Here is a 22,600-nt window from a genome sequence, read left to right on the forward strand (position 1 = left end):
TAATTGAGTCTAATTTAGAAACAATGAATTATAAATACAAAAAAAAAAAAGCTTTTGGATTGCCAGTGTTGGGACTGAGGTTGTATTTTGATATTTATCTTTTTCGTCTGCTGAGTGCATCATTAGGTGGGAATAGATGGGTAACCTGCAACCGAGCTGAGGAGTGTTTCTGCTTTTCAGAATTGCTTCTTTGCTCTTTGCAGATGATGTGTTAGTGTCGGCTTCATGAGAATGTCACCTTCAGGGCTCACCACCAGTTTGTGGTTGAGTGCGAATTAACCAGCATGAGAGTCAGTCCCTCTTAATCTCAGGCTGTGGTCTTTAGCTAGATAATGGTGGACTGCTTCCTGGGGATTGTGCATTAGTAGCTACCCAAAATAAAAAGTGATCTTGGGTCTTGTTCATGAGTGAGCATGATGGAGCAAGAGAGAGAGCTTAACTTGAAGGCAAGACTTGATTTTACCAGTCAACCCTAACCCTTTAACAGCAGGGGGCTCAGGGTACTGACCAGAGGAATGAGATTGCAGGCCTGTCTAACTGAAGTGGATTTTCTCTGTAGGGTGGCCGAGCTTAGATTTAAGGATAGCATTTTGGGTTTGGTAATCTGGGAGAATGTTTCGTTGCTGATACTGCACACCAAAAGGAGGCAGCTGAGCTGGTTTGGGCATCTGAATAGGATGCCTCCCATGCACCTTCATTTGGAAGTTTTCTGGGCGTCGCTATCTGGGAAGAGACCCCGGGGTAGAGCCATACCTCGCTGGATGGATTGTATAACCCATGTGGCCTGGGAATATTTTGGGATCTCCCAGGAGGAACAGCATCATTGGAGAGGGGTGTTTGTAATTCCCTGCTTTGCTTTGCTTGCTGCCACTGTGACCCAACCGCAGATAATCGTCAAAAAAACATTTTTATTACAAGTCCTGTGAAAAGGTTCTGGTGTGATTTGTTTATCATTTGGCCAGGCACCACCCAAAATCTTACTGAAATCAGTGAAAAAGTTTTATATGAGAGCATTTCAAACTTCTGGCAAACTATTCATGTGGCTACTTGGGAAGATGGTCTCTACCCCCTCCTAGATGGGACAATGTCAACATTTTTGTTTTTTTATCTTTTCTTTCCTACTCTAAGTCCAAACCATGATCCAGTGGCCATTCTCCCACAGACTAAAGATTTGTTGGCTTAACTGGAGTCTCTAAAATTCCCATGACTATGTAAAGCTTGTACAGCATGTTTAAGGTGAGGACAGAGTCATCCTTATGACAAATGCACTCTTACGTTACAGAAATATTTTGGTTGAAATATCACATTTTGATTTTCTGATACCGCATGAGCAGACCCATCCCATCAAACTCACATATATCAATGCTATAATAATTTATCCTTCTTCAATGACAGGTGACTTTGTGGGATGCTCATTTAAATGTACATACATTTTCTGTTTCTTGGTATGTTCCACCACTGCAACATACAAAATGTATCATTAATCTCTCCCTTTTCTCTGCGTTACAATGTTCTGTCAGTCAAACACGCCCCTGAAAAGAGTTGAATGGTGGAGATTTGGTGAACTTGGCACCCCTTCTGTCTGGTTTGTGTGTGTGTGTGTGTGTGCGACAGAGAGAGAGAGAGAGAGGAGGCAGTGTTAAAGGTTGAACTGAGCATTTACTATCCAGAACAAAGGATAGAAGAGGCTGAGACCTTTATAGAGAGCCATGTGCACTACTGGGAGCATGTTTACAAGTCTTTATGCTTTTGCTCTTGCATGAGGCTGTCTGTGTGTGTCTGTGTGTGTGTGTGTGTGTGTGTGTGTGTGTGTGTGAATTAGGGAGCATGTGTGTGACAGAGAGCAAGAGGCGAGACATTAGTATTGACAATAGCCTGTTGAGACTTGGGAGGAGACTGGCTTCGTTAAAAGAGGCCTTGAATAAACAGAGAATAGAGATGGAAGGACAGAGGAAGGAAGGGAAGGAGGCAGGAGGAGTGTTAGGTGGGGTGTAAGAGAGGGGAAGACAGAAAAATGGGGGGAAAATGTGAAAATGAAGAAAATATGAATGTAGTGAGTCACAGGGATTATGGAAGGGGGAATAAACTGCTATTTAGAGGTGAGTGGATGTAGAAATGGTGGGAATGGGGATAGATGAAGGAGAGGATAATTTAAACAAAGACTAATCGGAGAGAAGGGGCAGAAAAGAGGGATTAAAGCGGCAGTGACAAAGAGAGGGATGGAAACTGAGAGGAGAGGCATTAAATTCATCAACATGCATGTCTTTGGATGGTGTGAGGAAACCGAAAGACAATGAAAGAGTTGCATGAGAGAGGAGTGTGACTGGCCGGATGGATGGATGGAGGGACTGAAAAGGCAGGAGGCTAACTGGTTCCTCTGTGTAAAGGTTAGCTGCAACAGAGGACAGAGGCAACAGAGTCAAGCTTACGTGTGTGTGTGTGTGTGTGTGTGTGTGTGTGTGAGAGAGAAAGACAAAGAAACAGGAGAATATGCATTGCCTTGCACATACCTTGCTGTTTCTTTGTGAAAGAAAAAGTCTGAGGGAAGGGCGTATCTGTTGTGTGCGTGTGTGTGTGTGTAGTCGGTGTAGCAAATCAATAACTGATAAATAAATCATAAGCCACAAAATTTCAAAAAGACACCCAAAAAAACAACAACAACCAATTCAAGTATTCACAAGCTACAAGAGGGGAAGAGATAGGAGGGCAATGCCGTGTGCATGTGTATTCGGGGGGTTTGTGTGTGTGTCTGTCGTGTGTGTGTGTTGTTACAATGGAAAATATGTGGCAGCTTGGTTGCGGAGGTGTTGATGTTGCCAACACATGCATGACATTTTTACACGCTTGTGTCCGGTTTGTGACATCAGGAAGTATTTTACAGGCTTATCAGGCATCGTGTCTGGTGTCAGATACCAGTTTATGTGAAAAACACTTTCACACACATGCAGGATTATACCAAAGAATGAGGGAAAAGGAAGGAAGGAAGGAATTAAGAGAAAAAAAACCCATCAAAACAATGTGAACCATCATCCAAAACACTGAAGCATAGATTCTTCTTTTACAATTATTCTATACTTGTAAAAATACAAATACCCCGCAATTACTGTAACGCCATCTTGTTTTTGGGATAACAAGGAGCAGGAGGAAGTTTTTTCATTGTGAAGAGACATAAACTACTTGTGAAACTAATAAGGGGATCATGTATTAATGGCCTGCAATGAGTTTGTCAGGCAGGTAGCAGCAAAAACAAACAAGCGAGATGCAAAACAGAAATAGTAAAAGTAAAATATCAACTCACAAACAAATAATGAAGTGTTATATTTAACAGTCTCTGCTGAATGTGCTGTCTTGTCTTCAGAACAGCTGTTGCCTTCCATTCATATCATCTATTCTGAAGTCGCCTTGAATATCTGAAATAGTCACTTGATATGCCGTGTTCATCATGTTCATCATACATTACACATGCACTAATTGCATACAACACAAAAGTGTGACTTTATGAGGATGTTCTGCAGTAATAACTCAAAAGTAAAGCAATCTTCAGCAAGCCTCAGCAAGCAATATTTGTTTATTCAAAATAGTTAAAGTTGAAGTTTAAAGTAAAATTTTAGTACCTAATTTAATAGCAAACATTTCTTAAAAAAAAGAAAAAGAGCTTGATGAAAGTATAAAATGGACAAAGAGGAAGTACAGAAAAACAGAGCTATTTGATTTGTAGAAATTTGGAAACATGAACTTGGTTGTTTGCTGTCTGGTCTGCTTTGTCTGAGTGCTACACAATACCAAAACCATAACCTCAGTTTGTAACATATCACAAGTGGACAAATTTATCATTGTCAGCTTAGAACAGCTGGATGAGAACTGATTACAGCGGCAAGAGACAATCAGCAGCATCACACAGAGGACACATCTGTTGCTACAAAGTCATCATGTGAAGTATTCATCAATTTTATTTCTTTATTTTCTGTGATTTCATCTCATTCTTGTCCCTTTTGCTCTGGTTTGTATAGTTTAATTCTGTTGACTGTAATGGGGACACAGATTGTCAGTTGTGTACACACATGCACACCTCTCCCAGTCTGAAGTCTCCAAGGACCTACCGTATGCATGCATGCGTGTGCATTTGTGTGCGTGTGTGTGTGAGAGAGAGAGAGAGAGCGATAATAAAAGCTGCTGAATGGCTCTAGAGATAGCTGTCTGAATGGTGCCTGCTAGACGCCAGCCAGACGGCACATGTTTATGTGTGTGTTTTGTGTGTGCATGGATTTCTGCTCACGTGAACGCGCTTTCAGTAGGTGTGCGAGTGCACCTGCAGTGAGTGTGGATCTCCATGCGAGTGTAAATGTCCCCATCATGTCATTAATACTGTGCCCCACCCTGCTGTCTGGGGCCTGATATAAACACAATGCATTAGTCCAGGTTTGGTGTGACCCGTAAGGTGTCCGCGTTCACCCGTCTGATTTGAGCTTTGTATTTGTATCCGTCTCTTTGTTGTTAGTCTCCTACCCTTGAGTGTGTGACTGATGCATTTGCTGTCATATGTGTAATTGCCCTGCTCGGTGATGTGGATGTAATATAAGTAAATCATTAACAGATGTATTGGTAATGCTGTAGATATCACTTTCATGATATTACTTTGAAGTAGGCTTGCAAAATTAGCTTCTTATTTTTTTCCTCCTTGCACCTTAACAATTTTAAATTCTGGAAGCTTCCAAGTTGGATTTAATTGGTGCTAAACTGCCTTGCTCGTGAAGACATCAGGGGGAGGGAGACGTTCTGCTCATTTGGTATTCTGCCCCTTCAGAATGGGTCCAGGTTGGGTAACTGTGAGTAAAAATGAAGGAGGCAAACGAGGGAGTTCATTGAAAAACGAGAGAAGAAAAGTTGCCACCAGAAAATGAATGAATGAATGAACAAAATGAACCTTTTCCGAATAAATCCAATAATTGCCATTGTTTCTTTTATGTCCATGTGCTCCCTACAATGCTCGCCACTGGTTTATTTTTGTAACCAAGATGACAAAGCTCTGCCTCGAAGGTTCAGGAAGTGCTAATTTTAACCCAGACCACAAACCCAAATCTTTCTCTAAACCTTACCAGGTAGTTTTTCTTCAACAATGATAAACCATAAATATTATTCTTATCATAATGACAGAGGCCCAGTAGCTGCTATGGCTCATATCACAGAGTCAAGATATGTGACTTGTATGGTTGTTTAGGTTTCAAAGACTTTTTCAGTCAATTCATTGCAATCAGCTGCCATAAGAGGATCTGCTTGATGAGGTGGATTTAATCCAGGCAGCTGTTTTGCACGGACTTGAACTTTGTTGAACTTTGATGCATATTTGTTCTGTCGACCAATAGCAAACCTTATTAGCTGTGTTTGCTCTCATTTAATTCCTTCTGTCATCACGTTTGTTAGGCTCTATGTCATTAAAATAAACTGACTAAATTGGGTCCTGTTAGTTATGGAGTTAAGCCAAAGACCTAACAATGCCCCTCCCCCAATCAATATTTGTGTTATCAGGCAAAATAGTATGAAATGGTAGAGAAAATAAAATGCTTGTTATAGCTAATGAGTCATAACAACTGAACACTTTTTAGTTGTTTTGGGTGTTTAAATCATCATTCAACAAACTTCATGGAGCCGTTTTAGACACTATTAATTATGTATATTTATATTTGTAGCATTTCATATTATGAGCTAGTATAGCTGAACAACATCTCTCCCTCTGTCTCTGGATTCTGAAAAAGAAGGAGTAGGTTGAAACATCAAACCTACCAAGATTTTCCCAGAAGGTGCAGAAATCTTGCACACGAAAGGCACATTTTCGTTTAAGGCAAGAGGCAAGAGGGATGCATGTTACCTGTTTACCTTCTCCATCAGTCCAACATTTCAATTCCAATTGAAGAAAAAATATCAAGGATATTAGTTTGTGGTTTGGTTATTCTTAATAGTATGGAACTTGAGTTCAGACACTTGAATGAAAAAATTTCAACTTTTGTTTCAACTCAAAGGGGTGCTGGTTTTATCTTACCGGAAAATGAGGTTTATCACAATGAGCAGAAAGTGTCGAAGCTTGTAAAAAGCTTGAACCACCATTTCAAATACAACGTTTTTAAAGGTCGTCTGAGAAGCGTCTTCAGGACACAGTGCTGATGCTAAATTGAGTTAGTGCCCTAACTTCAGCAGAAGAGCCAAAGTGATAGAGGAAGAAACAAAGACACAGTCAATATTGGCTTAGCAGAAAACTCACAATGAGCAACAAAATGAAATTAGAATTTGAACAGTTCATGTTGACTACAGTTGACAACAACATAAATGGCTCCTTTAGAGGGAAATGGGATAGAATTACATACATGTTGAACAATGAACTCACGGATGAGTGGACATTATAAAGAATGTGTGAACTTTGTGGCAGAACTTCAAGATAAAGAGGCAAGTGCACCCTTATCCTAGTCTCACCCTGATTGTTATCGCTACTACATTTACCAAAAAAATGTGCAGGATCACTTACACACACACACACACACACACACACACAAACACGCACCGCATTGAACCTTTGAGGATGAAGCCTGCTGAATCATAATGGCAGCAGAGAGACACTAAGAGTGGGTGACAGACTGAGGGAGCGACTTTACCTCTGGACTGTGGCAGAGGGAGTGGCGATGAAAGAAAGAGGAGGGTGTGAGTGTGCGTGTATGTGTGTGTGTGACAGAGAGAGCTTTGCTTTCATGCTTTACTGAGGAGTGAAAGAGTCTGTGTCACTGAAAACAAGGCAAATGACAGAGCGTTAAAGTTAGGGCAAAAGAAAGAGACACAAGGAAAAAAGGAGAGGAAGCGAAACAAGGACGGTGAGAAGAGACAGAGGAAGAGTTGGCTGAAAGCAGCTTCTGTCTTCCGTCCCACCCCCTGACTGTCCTCCCCTCCTCTCTGCCCGGCCGGGAGCAAGAGGAAAAAAGAAAAAGGGAGCGCAGAGAGAAAGACAGAGAGGGAGCTCAACCACGCTTGCTCTTTTAGCGCAGGACTCAGGAATTCCAGGACCTTTGGAGTTGTGTGTGCACGCGCACACATACACACACACACACACACACACACATACACACACTCACACACACTCATATGCCGGTTTTCTTGTGCAGATACAATGGGACATATAGAGGGAGTGTAAGAAAGGGAGACAGAGAGAACATTTAAGAATAGCTGTGTCCACCCCTTTCCTATGGACTATTTGACCATGATGGCACCTGCCAAGGAGGAAGTAACTCAGAGAGGCTGAGGACGGAAACCCGAGGCAGAGGAAGCTGCTGATTAAGGTGAGATTTTGATCAAACCATATAATCCTTGCCCATATTGACTAATATCTCTGTGAAGTAAAGACGTTTTAATTTAAGAAGTAACTGATGTAGGAAGTTGTTAAGGGAATGATAAACTGCATGAATTATTTTCATTTTCATTAACTTGTTATAACTGAGCCTAAAAAGTTTCAGTTTCTTCAGTATTGAGGCTGCTGAATCTGGGGAATACCCTGTGTAGGTGTCTGTGCTGGCATGGATTATGTACTTGTGAGTCTGATCTGTATTTGTGGCTTCATACTGTATCTGCGTTGATCATTGGCGTGATTTCCTTGAGTAAGATAATAGCTAACATAATAGCTACATACATAGTGTGTGTGTGGAACTACGTGAGAACATTTTGAGTTTATCTTCAGTTGTGTTTGATCAGTGGATGATTCATCTGAGCATAAACCACGAACGGATTGTGTGTGTTGGATGTTTTATTTGTCCAACAGTGCCAGTGCAGGACTTGGGAAAGAGAATTATTGCTGCTTTTGCACAAAATCTGTCTTTTTTTTTTCAGTTGGCAATGATAAGCAACATTTTATATTTTCAGTCTGAGAACATAATTAGCTCTAAATACATCTTATGTCTTGGAAATATAAACAGTTTTTCTGTTTAAAGCTCAGCGCCTCAGAGCTTTTGAATAATAAATCATTTGAATGTTAACTATCACTCAGTGGTGAATGAAGAAAAACCAGTGGCCATGGAGAAAATGAGAAGTTTCGGGTCCTTTTACACCTGTGGTTATTGGATGCCTCGTCCCTCCACTCCTCCCTTTAGCCTTCAGCCTGCCACATTCAACCACTTTTGTTCTCTAATCTAATTTACTTATGCCTTTTCTGTAGGTTTTTTTTTCCCGAAAATCCCTCAACTAATGCCAGGGGCTTATCCCATGCCACTCTGCCTCAGTATCATCCTTTCTCCCGCCTGTCTCTTCTCTTACTCATCCTCTTCTCATTATTCATTGGCCTTTATAGAGCTTTAAGTACCTTTCCCACGTTTCATTATTTCTCATTCTTTCTCACTGTCACGCTGTATCAGCATCTTCTTCTTTTCACTCAATTATCACCTATATGGTTTGTGTGCGAGTGGGTGTATACATGATTTTCAAGCTCGCAGGTGTGCGTTTTGTCTGTCATCTCAGCCATTCAGTCCTGTAATCCCAGGTCTCACAAGTCTTTATAAGCCCTCCACCCCAAACCCACCTCAACCTGCATGGTAACCCTTCCATTACCATACTGCTGAACCTGCACATTAACCCTTAATTTACCTTTGCAGCAAGGGTGCAGTGGATGGCCCAACAAAGTGTTACATGTTTGTTACTGTGTGATTTGGTTTAAGTAGTAGAAACAGTTTGTGTTCTGTTACCTTGGTTCCATTTTAGGTGATAAATGATCACAAGTGACTGTTTGGATAAAGCAGTTTAGTCATATCTAGACTAAAATCTATTATAATCTAAATATATCTAGTGATTTTTATCAGTGCGCTCCAGCTGACAGTGATTTTATTATCTTATATATATAACATAACATCTTAAGGTGTTATATCTTAAGCACATATTCAAAAATAAACTTTGGCTGACTACAGTGAAGATTTGAGGAAACGCACCATTGTGATTTTATCTATTTGCTTGTTTGAAGAGCTGTATAAATCCTTTGTTGGCTCTGAAGGGAGCTACATGCAACCTCAGAGACTGCCAGTTCATTTGAGACTGCTTTAGGATGAAAATGGCCTGCAGGTGTGTAGTTAGAAAGAAGTGAAGCTGCTCTGTGTTTCTGCTTTAGGCTACATTAACAGTTACTGGCATTACACAACTAAATATTTGATGAAAATGCTTGAATTGGTTAACCATCATTTTCAGTCTGCTCAGTTGCCGATTCTTCATCCCTAATCCTTGATGTTCTTGAGTTTAAGTGTTACTCTTTGTGTCGTCCGCTCAGCTATGGTGGATATAGGTGCTCAGGTTAGGTACTGAATTTAAAACACATCACTTCCTGTGAGTCAGGCGAATTCCTCAGGACAGGCAGAATGTCTGCAACAGCATCCGCAACACAGCTTTTACCGCGCCATCTCAGGATGAACCCGCGTTTGTGTTCAATCTTGCTAAAGCAGCAAAGTGGACATTTATTTAACCTAGCAGCTCCTGTGGGTTCAAGGTGGGTCCGATGATTACCTGGTGATGAATCGACCACCAAGGTAACTTTATGGTTCAGGTGGCTGTACGGTGATCCACTGCCACACCTTAAAACCCATTAACCCCCATTTCAACCTTTCCACAGAGGAAAACCCCATTAACCTTCCTTTTAACCCTTTCTCTGCCTGAAACACCACATCAGCAGAAGGTCTGCAACAAATGTGTAACAAAAGTACGACACAATACCTAATAGGTCATGTGTACACTTTAAAGACAATAGTTTGCCTATTAATCTTTTATTCCTCTTGTGTGTGTGTGTAGACTGGACACAGTAGAGAGAGAACTGATGAGTTCAGGTGTAGGAAAAGATAATGCGAGAGAGCGAGAGAGAGAGAGAGAGAGAGAGAGACTGGGCTGCAATGTCAGTTTTCCTTTGTTTGAAATATTTAATGAGTGTCTCTGCTCTCTTGAAATATTGACTTTTTCCCATATAGCCAGAGGGGACAGATGGGAGTGGAGGTTGTTCTCTCATTCAAATAAAAAGCAAAAGGCTGTTAGCATCAAACTTTCATCAGTTTGTTATTTATTTATTTTTTGTTTTCCCTTTTCTGATCCCTCAGAAAAAATAAGAAACATGATACTTGCCCTTGATTTGGAAGCTGTGGCTAATGAAGAGTAAAATGTGTGCGCATGTGAAGGAGAGAGTTTGTGTAACACCACAGATGTGTGAGTGTGAGATCAACATATAATGTCATGTAATACCTCATTACTGCAATATGTTTGGATCAGATCAACACTTTTCTCATTCTTACTATGATTGTTAAGAGTAATTGTAGATTTTTTTTTTTTTTTTTTTTTTTTTTACAGATTTCAGAAATATTTATATTTTCAGAAACTGGATTTAAGATTAAGATGCGCATGTCTGGTGTGATTTTCTCATCTGCAGTTAAGGGTGTATTGGGTCCTCTAGTGGCCAGGGCAGCTCAGGATACCCAGAATACCTACAGATAGAAAATAAAGCAAAGCAAAGTATGAAAAAACATAATGCATGTTAAAATGGTTGTTAATCTGTGAAACAACAGGTATAATTCTACGTTTTAAGTGTTATATTTTAGTGCATACCCCATGTGGATTTGTGTGCCAGAGGTTTGGGTGCAGGTGTCAATTAAAACTTTGCCGATGCAGTCGATGCTTCTGACATGATCACGTTTCATATAATCATTCAGTGAACCGTATGCAACATCCATTGGCAGGAATTTTGACTATGTAGAAGACATGGGATACGGAGAAAGATAATAGAGCTCATGTTTTGAAGGCGTCATTTGATATGTGTAGATAACCTTAGCACATGGATGGTTGGGTGGGGAACAAAAGGGCTGAACCTTTGGTCACTAATTCATCACTGTGTTAAAAAAGTAGACAACAAGCAGTAGATCTACTAAGATAAAAGTGTAAATAACATTTCAACTGATGTCCAGCTCAACCTTAAAAATTCAAAAGATTTATTTTGGTGACTCATAAAGATATGGGAATGAAAAGCCATTAAAGACATCAGAGAATTGCTGCACACTTAGAATACGGGTGGACTTCAGAATTCAAAGAAAGACTGATGGAAATGTTAGGGTTAGGGATAGAAACGAGAAAGAAACCCAGACGCTAGGCAGCAGTAGATGCCACCAGTATAAACCAAACACGAACCAGCTACTGAGGGGACGATCAATAATAGAACAGATTTTCTTGGTCAACCTCATTTTTATTTGTCATACCTTGGTTAGTCAGACACAATGGTAAAGTGTCTGTGCAAACAGAACGGTGAATAGATGCTTCAGTTGCAGATGCAAGGTACCTGTACAGGCGTTGTTGATACTGGATGGTAAATGGTGCACTGACAGGGCTGGTGACTTGAAGTACAGGTTAGATTTAGGACTTGGTGGCAAATCTCAGTTCACTATCAGTGAATTTCTCAGAGTAAGCAGATGATCTGGATGTCAGACCTCTGGCAGGGGGGAAAATACATGATAAGCAGTGATGATTGGCTACGGTCGAGTAAAATTTCATGTTAGGCCAATCAAAGGCAGAGGCGGGCAGGTGTTCAGGCAGACAATTCGAAGGTAGCGTTTAAAAACCCAAATACAGACATTACTTCTTCCTCCTCGAGACACCATGCACAAATGTGTGTGCATGGTGTCTTGTGTTTCTCCACGGCTGTTAAAAACAAACAAAAAAAAACCATTCCAAACAATTCCAAACTGAAACATCTCCACATGCTTCCGCAAAACTTTTAACACGGGCCAAAACCACCAATGTTGATGAATGCAGCCAGTGAAGGCTAACGTGAGCTCTGCTAACAAAGATACATATATAGATTCCTTTTTTTGACAAACTCACCATCTCTTTTGACAAACTGGAAATAGTGCCAGAATAACTACTTAGAAAATGTTTAGTCTTTCATGGCTACCATTGCATCCCAACAAGGTGATTCTTCTTCAGGGACTATTTAGCTGGTGTAGAAAACATTTTATTAGTAATGTGTTATATTACACCGTTACTGCCTGAAAGTAATCTATTACCATAGTGCTTTGCTTATTAAACGCATTACCCCCAGACACTGACCACTGTGCATAAAGTCTGGCTGACATTGAAATCCCTGTCAAACCTTTCATGTTCTACATCACACACTGAGGTTTATGCTACAGTAAAAATTCAATCCCTCAAATGTTTTCAATCAATTACCCACAGTAAACCAATCAGGCCGGGGCTGCCAAACCTTCAAATGAACCTGCCATGAAACTGCTGCCTGTTTCACATTTCACACTTTGTGTCATCTATAATTGCTCTGTAAGAGACATTTGTAACCTTCGGGCCTGTTCTTTCTCACAAAGGAAACTAGTTGCTCCAGCAATGAATATGTCAAAATAGATGGAATGCTCCTTTCACTCCATATGACAGAACAGGAACAACCCTCCAGGATCATTTTGTGGACACGGTTTACACTGATTTCTTTTGGCACACTGCAAGATCATACGCCCTGCTTTTCCTATATCAGACTCATGCTCATCTTTATTCCTTGTGTTTATTCTCGCTACCATCACCCCACCACACCCAAAGCAACCAGATAAATCAATGACTTCATATTTTAGAACTAAAACTCAATGTTATGATGTGGTACACTGGCCATTTTGATTATCCTAACCGCTCTTACCTTCTGTTGCTTCTTGTGCTTTGCCCTCCACTTCTCCTTCTTGCACATATACTCTCAAATATGCACAGACATGCAAACGTAAAGACACACACACACACACACACACACACACACACACACACACACACGTACGTACGTACACACTCTTCCTGTCCTCCCTAATTTCTTCTTTCTTACTCGAATGCCCAGGTCAACCTATAACTGTTGCAGAACAGCTTCCTCTTTTTTTGCCAGACTGACCTATAATTGCACTTTCGATTTATGTATATGTGTGCATATGCATTTGTATGAGTGAGTGCACGTATGTGCATGAGTATGTGGGCTCGTCCTGTCCTATCACCTCGGACGGTCATGCAGTGCTGAAGGCGAAGTGGAATTAGGAGGCTTTACATAGGAAGATAGGACAATGACAAGATTTTCGCCATCTCTGACAGACACACACTGCCATACATTATCATGCACATACAAGCGTGCAAGCACCATTACACTTTCAGAAACTGTCTGTCTCTACACAAACACACACACACACTGTCCCAGAGGGGTGCTTGAGGGGCTTACTCAGGGGATTTTGCTGTTCTGCAGTGTGCCTGCCAGATAAGAAAGGCGACACAGCCCTGCCTGCTGAAATGCTACTGAACACGTGCAGTACAGCATTCTCTTCGCTGTCACTCAAGTCACTTGTCATCTTCTGCTGCCACTGGCACACACACACACACACACACAGGCCATCAGGTATGTAATTAGTAAACTCATTAACAAACACACAGAGGGTAGCAGGGATATTCCCTCACACTTGCGTGTCTGTCAGGCTGTTTTGGGAGGGACCACCCTGCTGTGATGAGAAGACCACTGGAGAGTAACCACCTCACTCATAAGCTAACATTACAGACAGTCCTGATTTAAACTGAGTGAAGGGTGGATAACTCGAGGCAAAAGCTTTTTTTTTCCCCTTTAGGACTCTTCTTCCCTTCTTTCTTTTTCACATTTATCTAGCCTCCCTTTTCTCAGTTTTTCATTTATTTCCTCAGCCTGCTCCAGCGCCACCCCCCTTTTCCTCCCTTCTATCCACCTGCAATCCTACTTACCGCTGTTCTGCAGCTGCTTATGATCACAGATGGAAAAAGGAAGAGTTGTATAAAGAGAAAGCAGAAATAGTGAAAGAGAGAGAAGGTTAATCCAACAATCTGTTTTTCAGAACTGCTACTGATTGTCTACTTTACTTTCATTACCACAACTATTACTTTTGATGCCAAATTTTGACAGAGGTGTTGCCAGAAGAGATTTAGTGCAGTCATGATCGATCTGCTCCATGGATGAGCTGCTTGATAAGAAAGAGGCATTGTGCCAGCACTTCCAAGTCAAATCAAATCAAATCAGATTTATTTATATAGTGCCAAATCATAACAAAGTTACATCAAGGCACTTTACACATAAAGCAGATCTGGACCAAAATCTTTAGTTGTTAAAGGGACCCAACGTATCGACAGGGAGAGAGGGAGAGGGTGAGAGAGGGAGGGAAAGCCTCCTAGCATCCTGTGTACATCCACTCCGGTTAAATTCTGCAGTACAACTACTGTCAGAACTGCCAACACCCACCCGCTCCCCTGTATTTTCAGTCCCCTTCGTACTTTTGTCTTCGAATTTTATTTTGTTTCTATTCTGTATGTACAGAGATGTGGTAACAAGCAAATTTTCCCAAGTAGGTCAATAAAGTCTCATCTTATTAATAAGGCTCAGACTGAACTTTCATATTCCAGCCTAACAATCACAGCAAGGTTACAGTTTTTTAAGAGAAAAGTTATGGCAATAGTGACAAAAAAGCAAATATTTTGGCTATGCTGCAAGGCAGCACGTCGGCACAGTGGTTAGCGCAGTTGCCCCACAACAAGAAGTTTGCTGGCTCGGTTCCCGACCTGGGGCCTTTCTGTGCGCAGTTTTCATGTTCTCCCTGTGCCTGTGTGGGTTTCTTCCCACCGTCCAAAGACATCATGTTTGGGTTAACTGGTGACTTTGAATTGTCCGTAGGTCTGAGTGTGAGTGTGATTGGTTGTTGGTCTCTGTGTGTTGGCCCTGTGATGGACTGGTGACCTGTCCAAGGTGTACCCCATCCTTGCCCACTGTGAGCTGGGATTGGCTCCGGTCCCCTCTGCAACTAGGAAACGGATGAGCGGTCTGAATAAATGAATGTTAGACACTTAGATATCTATATATATGATTAACTTAAGGGCTGACTTCTGACGTCAAATTTGTTTTGGATCAATTTATGTCTGATGTCTGAATGTGGACTAACTTTTAGAAACACAGGCTCTTCTATGTCTGGAAACACTGCTGCATTAGAAAAAAATGAAATATTCAAAGTGCTTGCCCTCCCCCTGTCCACGTATATGGTCGTAGTGTCCAGACTTTGATGAAGATATTGAGCGACAAACTGCTATTGTGTATAGCTTGGAGAAATGATTGTTCTTATACAATCGTCTCCGCAGGCACAAAACCTCAATGGAAATGCATTTACCTTCAACCTGTTTTTACAATATTCCACCCTGTCCCATCAACCCCCCTCTTGCCTACGCCCTTGGCCTCTCCTGTTTCAACCAGTCACACCCCAGTACCACCTTCTTTACCGATACCATCCCCCAGCCTCTTGGCAGCTCCTCCAGGCAGGCTAATTGACTCAGTCCCAGGAGGAGGGGGATCATGCCACATTTCTAATTTGGCTTTCCCTCCTCCAGATAAAAGCTACATCCCTCCATCCTTCAACGCCCACCCCACTGCTCTCCACCCGCTATTCAAGCTTCTTTTCTCTAGTTTAATTTCCTTTCCCACTGTTTAACTTTATGCCGAGCATCTTCAATACATGTATTCTATTTTTGTAAATCTACTTCAAGGTATATCTTTTTTTTTTTCCTCGCTCTCTCAAATACAGACGTTAAACAGAGCTGAATACATGAAAGGAGAGCTACACAGACACACAGCACCCCGCCTTTGCTCACCATGGGGTTCACCTTCACAGAGCCTCCATCTCCACAAACCGCACCTGGGGACTATGATGGGCGTATCTCAACGTGTGTGTGTGTGTGTTTGTACGTGTATGTATATATGTGGGAAACCAAGCCTCCTCCAAACAACAAGCAGACGGGAGAAGAACAAAGACATTTTATCACTGTTTTTGGGCAACTTCAAAATGAAATAATTGAAAAGTCAGGAATGGGAAATTTTGTTCTTGAGTACATTAAGCTAATGAATCCTTGTAGATGTTTATACCACACTGTGACTATACATTACTATTTTACTGTTTTAAATAGCTCGGTGGTGAACAGCACCAGTTGTTATGCTATCCATGTGAGTGTGGATATGTAACAGCTCCAATTAATTTGTTTTAGACAATTACAGGATGTGTTTTACTTTCCTTTAAAAATGCTTAAGAAAAGCATTTAAGGTTTGTTGAGTTAACATCTTTTTAACAGAAGGGTGGAGTGAGCCTCAAGCAGTCACCCCAAACCTTTGCGTTGGAGCGACTGAAATAAAACAGAAAATACAATCACGCAGGCCAGCTTTACAAAATCAGGCATCCTGACAGACTCTGTGCTGGAAGCATGTTTGGTATGCAGCAGTAGCTGTGGCCATTAGTAAAATGGCATTTTCAGATGGACAGATAAGGTATTTTAGCTTGAGGCTTGGGGTCGACTGGTTGGGTGGAAAAGACATTCGACACGTAGAGAGCTGTTACCTACTGCACGGTATGTGGCAAGACTCCAACCCCGCTCCTTGTTTTTGTAGGAGAATGGAAAATGCTTCTCTCATCGTCAGTAACACGTGATAGCTGCTTGGAGTGATAGTTGTTGTTTTTTTTTTTTTGTTTTTTTTTTTGTTTTAACTTTAGTACAGCCATTTTTACTACACTCAGAGGTACGAGAGAAGAACATTTTTGCATAAAGGTTTTCACAGATGTACAATAGCAGAAAGATAATTGAGCCCAGATTCTTTTTGATCCACAGTGAAAGATACAACAGAGTTTAAGAAATGGAGAAACTGTTAGTAGTGTTGCTTGAAGATAATTTTCTAAAGTCGCCATGAGGTCCAGAAGTGTCACTTATACCAATAACTGATTGCCAATGTTGACTTTGGGGAAGCCAGTGAAGGATTACATCCTTGCAGCATTAGCAAATCCTTTAGTTTCATCTGTTGATGTCTGCTGGCATGGCAAGCATGACAAGTTAGATTGTAACATTTTTATAATTGACTGTTTTGGTGTCTTGGGGTAGATAATTGTACCTTTAAAGGTATGAATGGTATCAGGGGGCTTCTTAAAGATGCTGTTAATTTCTGTTACAGCTACAGAAAGTAACAGAAATTAGAGACTCCAGGCCAACACTTAGACCATCATACCAATCAAGTGCTTATGGTAGAGTCAACTAATGCCCTTAAAATCACTGATTAAGAGCTCAGACATCTGGAAAGAGCATGTTGTAGAAGAACCTCTTGCTAAAGATGAGTGGAATTACAAAAACGCGCGCCAGTAAACTAACTTTGCCACAGCACTGTGAAGGGGCTTACTGAGTCAGATCTATTCAGACATTTGTCATTTTCACTCTTGTACCACTATATTGATCTGAACCATTACATATCTGAAATGTGTGGCAATGAAATTAATTAAATATTAGACAGAAACTCATACCTGTTTCTATTGGCAAGAAGAATGAGTGATGACTGAAGTTGCCATTCCTCATCTATAGAGCTAACAGTCTTTAATGTGACCACTGACTATGGAACAAGAAAAGAGAATTGGCTGGTGTCTTATGTGTGGGTGAGGGGGCTTCAAACAGTCTTTCAAGCTCCAGGCCTCATGCTTATATACTGTTCTCTGCATCCCTCATTAGCCACAGATTTGTGTGTGTGTTTGTCTTTTGATGGAGGCCTTGAATGTGTATCCTTGTGTTGATTAAAGAGGGAGAGTCTCTTCCTGCACACTGAATATATGCCGTGATTTCACTGAGCGCACAAATGTCTTTTCATTCCTGTTTTTGTGATGTGGAATAATATATTTGACCAATTGCTTATATGTCGAATGTGATGTGCTGACAGATGTGCAAAGAGAGGCTTCAAGGAAAAAGAGGAAAAGCAGATAAAGATTTAGTTTTGGAAGCAGTTATAAATGAACAGAAAATATGTTGCTGCAGGTTGACTCTGTCACTTTTTCCGTTAGTCAGTAAGATTTCTGATCTCAGAAAAAGTAGCAACATGCCATTTGATTCTCTCTTGTTTAACTTGTTTCTTTTCTGACTCGTTTGAAACATTTCTGAGATTCTCACGTTCTGCACTCTTCTACTATTCTTCCCGCTCTTCCATTCCACCATTTTATCCTGCCTTCACCCTTTCACTTTCTACATTCAAGCTTTTCACCTTACAGACAAATGAAAATGTTCGAAGGGGGATAATGAGCCTTAATCTTGTATTCTTCCTAATTACCATTAGGGGGCGACACCATTAGTTGTGAGAAGAAATCAGAGTGTATAGAAGTCGAAGTTTTTCCTACTATGATTATGGTCCTAATTGTTTTGAGTTTCAAGTCTTCTTTCATTCAGTCTTTTTTTTTGGAATTTTTGAAATGATTTTCCACACATGGATACCTACCACAGTTTAGATTCACCATCACACCAATTGAGCTCCTTCCCCTCCTCCAAATATGCTTTCTCCTGGTTTCAGAAGACAGCACAGCCCCAGTCAGTTTACAGAGCTTCATCATGGTGACAAAGCAATGAGTGACTCCATGGTCAATGTGCATTTGATCCAAACCTTCTGATACAACAGGTCAATAAAGATGATGGACAGATGACATAATACACAGAATAAATAGAACAATACAATTGCTTGCAGCGCAAAATAATAGGAACTAGACCAGGAGAGTGGGAAGTCATGTAGCAGTGAAAAAAAGGCTCCAACTTTTTGCTGCTCTGGCCAAATGACGTCTTAGTGTTAAATTTCTTCAGGGGCAGCTGTGTCTTTTGTATGTGGCACATCAGAAAAAAGCTATCAGCTTCCCCAGGGGTTACGCAAACATTTCAATGAACACACAATATTCAATCCGTTTAGCCATCCTTTGGACCATTGTCTGCACTCTCTGGAGTCGTTCCACTTTGAGTTTTTTGCATATTGCTTTTAATGAATCCAGTATCCGGTTGTTTATCTACTCTTTGTGCAGGCATTGTACAAGTGGCCTCAAGATGGACTTAGAAAAACAGATTCGTGTTTACAAGTCGAATACCTTGAAATCATTGTTAAATGAAAAACAATATGCTCAGAGTAGTTGAAGCTCTTAAAAATATTTGTATTTGGTATCATGAGCTGGTCGAAGGTGAGGGTGTGCTTGCATGTATGCGTGTTAGTGGCTTTGTCCCTGTTTTGACAGTAATGGTAATTGATTAAAGTCAGAGACATAATGAGTGACCAGCTTTCTGCACAGAGTTTAGTCTGTCTGCTGCACATTTGAGAGAAGGGAAGAAAAAAACAGGCTGCAACACGCTGAAAAGCAGTTTCACCTACATACCTGGACACACTGGCCGCACGCTCACACCTAATATCAATGCATATTTGATATCCATATGTATGTCAAAAGTGTAAACTCTTAGTTAGATAACCTCACAGTGGACACGTAAAAGCATCTTCATCCATTTGGTAAGACTCTGCTCCAAATGGATTTTTTTTTTTTTTACAGATGGAGTTTAATGTTTTTGCAGCTTTTTCTGCCAAATAAAAATAAGACATTCAGATTTTGAAGTCTTCGTGCAGACTGCTCCTTGCCGTATTTTTCTAATACAGCAACTAAATATAAGAAGTAACTACTCTCAGCAACACGTTTACAGGGTTACTTTTGTCGTTTTGTAAAGTGATAAATACATTGAACACACACGCTGTCCTCAAACCCTGTCATCAGACCTGCAGGGCTGCTGTGTGGTGGGGGAGGGTTAACTGCTGGTTATAGCTACGCACTGACATGCTGATGCTCGATTGCTTATTAAAAAAAAAAAACAACAAAATGTCAAACGCGATTATTAGCCAAGTAAGCCAAACCTCTCCGAAATCCCAGTGAACCGTAGGGTGTAAAAGTGAAACCACTTCCATCCCATGCTGTGTGTTATGATCCCACAGTGTGCTTTATGTGTGGTCCTGTCATCCATCCACTCATGTGAGCTCAGAGACTCGGTTAAAACTCTGAGGTTGTCGGTTTCTCTATGTAACACTGTCACCAAGATAAACTGTGCTTGAAATTACACATCGCAGTATTTCAAGTTGCCAAGCTCTTCGACACAAAACCTTTTTAAAGCGAAACTTTGAAATATGAATGTGAATAAATGCATGGGTTTGTGACTTGTCAAACAGAGAAATGAGCATTGTGTCACTGTAGTTTGATGATTATAACATCACAAGTGGTCACACAAAAATAAATACTGCATTCTGGTGTGGAGCCAGACCCACATAATGAAATTATATGATGTATAACACATACATTGAGAATGATTCAAATTTGATGCTGCACATTTTAACTGGCATCATGGAATTAACACTAAAGAAAAAGAAAGTCGAAATACGCTTTTTATTTCATTTTCTTCCATCTTGCATGAGGCTTAGCGAAAGAGGAAGTAGGTATGCAGGTGTGAAAGGTTGTGAAAGCAGCTCAGGCAACCTTTATTGAGATGGTCAAAAAGATTTTGCTGCCGCTTGCTTTCCTGTTAGGAGTCAGCGTTTAATGTTCTACGAAAACCTTTATTTGTTCAACATTTAACCTAAGCCACAGCTATAGGATTAATCCATAGTTAGAGATCAAATGAAATACAAACAGAGGCCTAAACTGCTGTACAGAATATTTGTTTTAAACTTTAAAGTCACTGAGCTTGTCAGTCTGTGACCTAGAAAAAAAGGAGTTGACTCACCATATGAGAAAAGACCAGGCAAGGAAAGGAGGTATGGAGAGGTAGACTGAGGCTGGATCCAGCCTTATATTTTGTTTCTGGCTTCTCGTTCTCCTTCCTGTTCCTTCTCTCATCCTGATATGAAATAATCATTAGCTGTAGTGGTAATTCAGCCCAGCCGTCCTTCCACATTAGCTAATGTGCATCAGAAACATCAGCGCTGTGTATGTATGTGTGTACAGTGTGATCAAGAATACAGTATCTGCAACACCAGGACCTGTGTGTTAGCAGAAAGTGTGGTTCTGCCAGGACTGCCACTTGTGTGTTTGTGTGTCTGTGTGTGTGTCACCACGTCACAAGGTTCGCATGACAAGGTTTTCTGTTATATGGTGGACAGGTGCTAAATAATAAAAGCCCCAAGAACAAGGAAGAGGAGAAGAAAGGACAAGACAGGAATGCATGAAGCTGAGAGGAGGAGGAGAAAAAATAAGTAGTAACACAGGAATGAAGACAGAAGAGCTGATGAAGAAAAAAAAAAAAAAACATACTTCCCTCAACTTTCTTCTCTGAGTGTCCTTGCTTTGCTCCACAACATACTCAAAATCTCCTGAATATCCTCTCAGCTGCTGCTGGTGAGCAGAGCCAAACAGCAGCAGCAGCTTTAGTATTGGTGGTATTGCACTTCTCATTATGAAGCGGTTTGGAGATGGGGAGAGAAAAACGCTCTGGGGTATCACTGATGGTTTGTTGGTGTTGTGTGTCTTGTGAATGAATAAAGTAATTTCCCTCTTTGAAACAGGAACTCCTTTCCCAAAGTGAGTGAAGGGAGGAAGGTTATTGGAAGGAGACAGACACAAAGGAGAGAGAGACATCGAAAGGTGGCAGCTGATGTCAGGTTTCTGTGACTGCCGCCTCTGTGTCTGTATTTATATTTACACACAGTGTGTGTGTGTGTGTGTGTGTGTGTGTGTATGTGTGTGAATTACAGGTGCACAAATGTCTGCATGTTTTCACTCAATTTCCACATAAATTTACATACAAAGTGCATTTTTAGGCTGTTAAATGCCATTATACTTTAGCATCTGATGAAATGTAACATCCAGGCATTAATGACAGTGTGTCGACAGAGTGTCAGCTATCGGCCAGCGTGCACTTCATTGATTCACCCAGATCTGAGACAGCTGTATTCAGGGGCCCCTCAGTAACTCTATACATAGAACACACACACACACACCTGGACAAAGTGAATCCTATCTCAAGGGCAGTTTTGAGGAGGACAGCTGTGGACAGAGACAGGGACCATCTCCGAGAAGAGCTAAATGTTGTCCAACCAACACACTGCAGTGCTACTGTGTGGCGGCTGATCAGTCATTAGCATGGAGAGCTGTTTAACTACTGCTCTCGCCAAGTGCCTCAGGTAACCTTATGTTTATAATACGAAGGATTTTAATATTCAAGACATCAGTTGATGCTCATAATGTTTCTAACAATGAGACATTGCTTTTGCTGAAATAGACTCTCCCAACAAAGTTCTATATGTAATTTTATGCCAGCTATAACCTGCTTTAACCAGTTAGAGAAGTGCATCAGGCCATGTGTGTAAGTGATGAGTTGCTGACGATAACACAACAGGAAAGATAGCATTTGCCCAGAAAAAGCAAAAGAAGGCAACTGCTGGAAAAACGAAAAAATTTTAAATAGACAGGATTCACATCCCAGAAAACCAGGACCCTGAAGTTTAAGATCAACTCAAGCATTACAGATAGAAGACGAATGATGAGGGTAAATATTTAGAGCTGTTACTCAAAAAAACACAAAAGGGAAAAAAGGAAAAAGCATTTGAATGACTCACAATTAGCTGGAATTAATTCATCCGGTTCCACCAGAACGTCAGTGCATACAAATCTTGCTATATCGCATTAGTGATGACATGTTGTCAACCTTCAAATCTGCTGACACTCAGGCAGTGCCTCACCTGCCTAAAAAAGGACATGCTCAGGGGTTGACGGTTGCT

General features: G+C 40.9%; 1 protein-coding gene across 2 annotated transcripts in view; it reads left to right on the forward strand.

The window, feature by feature from the left end:
- Positions 1-22,600, forward strand: part of sema3b (sema domain, immunoglobulin domain (Ig), short basic domain, secreted, (semaphorin) 3B) — a 93,881-nt gene that overhangs the window by 22,336 nt on the left and 48,945 nt on the right. The window contains exon 1 of one of the 2 annotated variants that reach the window (XM_029505828.1): positions 6,807-7,319. The exons of the other annotated variant lie outside the window; for it this stretch is intronic. The gene's annotated coding sequence lies outside the window, so the exon portion shown is untranslated. Of the gene's footprint in view, positions 1-6,806; positions 7,320-22,600 lie in introns of those variants that run through there. 2 annotated transcript variants of the gene reach the window in all.

The sequence above is a fragment of the Echeneis naucrates genome, chromosome 7 (assembly GCF_900963305.1).
Source record: "Echeneis naucrates chromosome 7, fEcheNa1.1, whole genome shotgun sequence".
NCBI classification, from domain to species: domain Eukaryota; kingdom Metazoa; phylum Chordata; class Actinopteri; order Carangiformes; family Echeneidae; genus Echeneis; species Echeneis naucrates.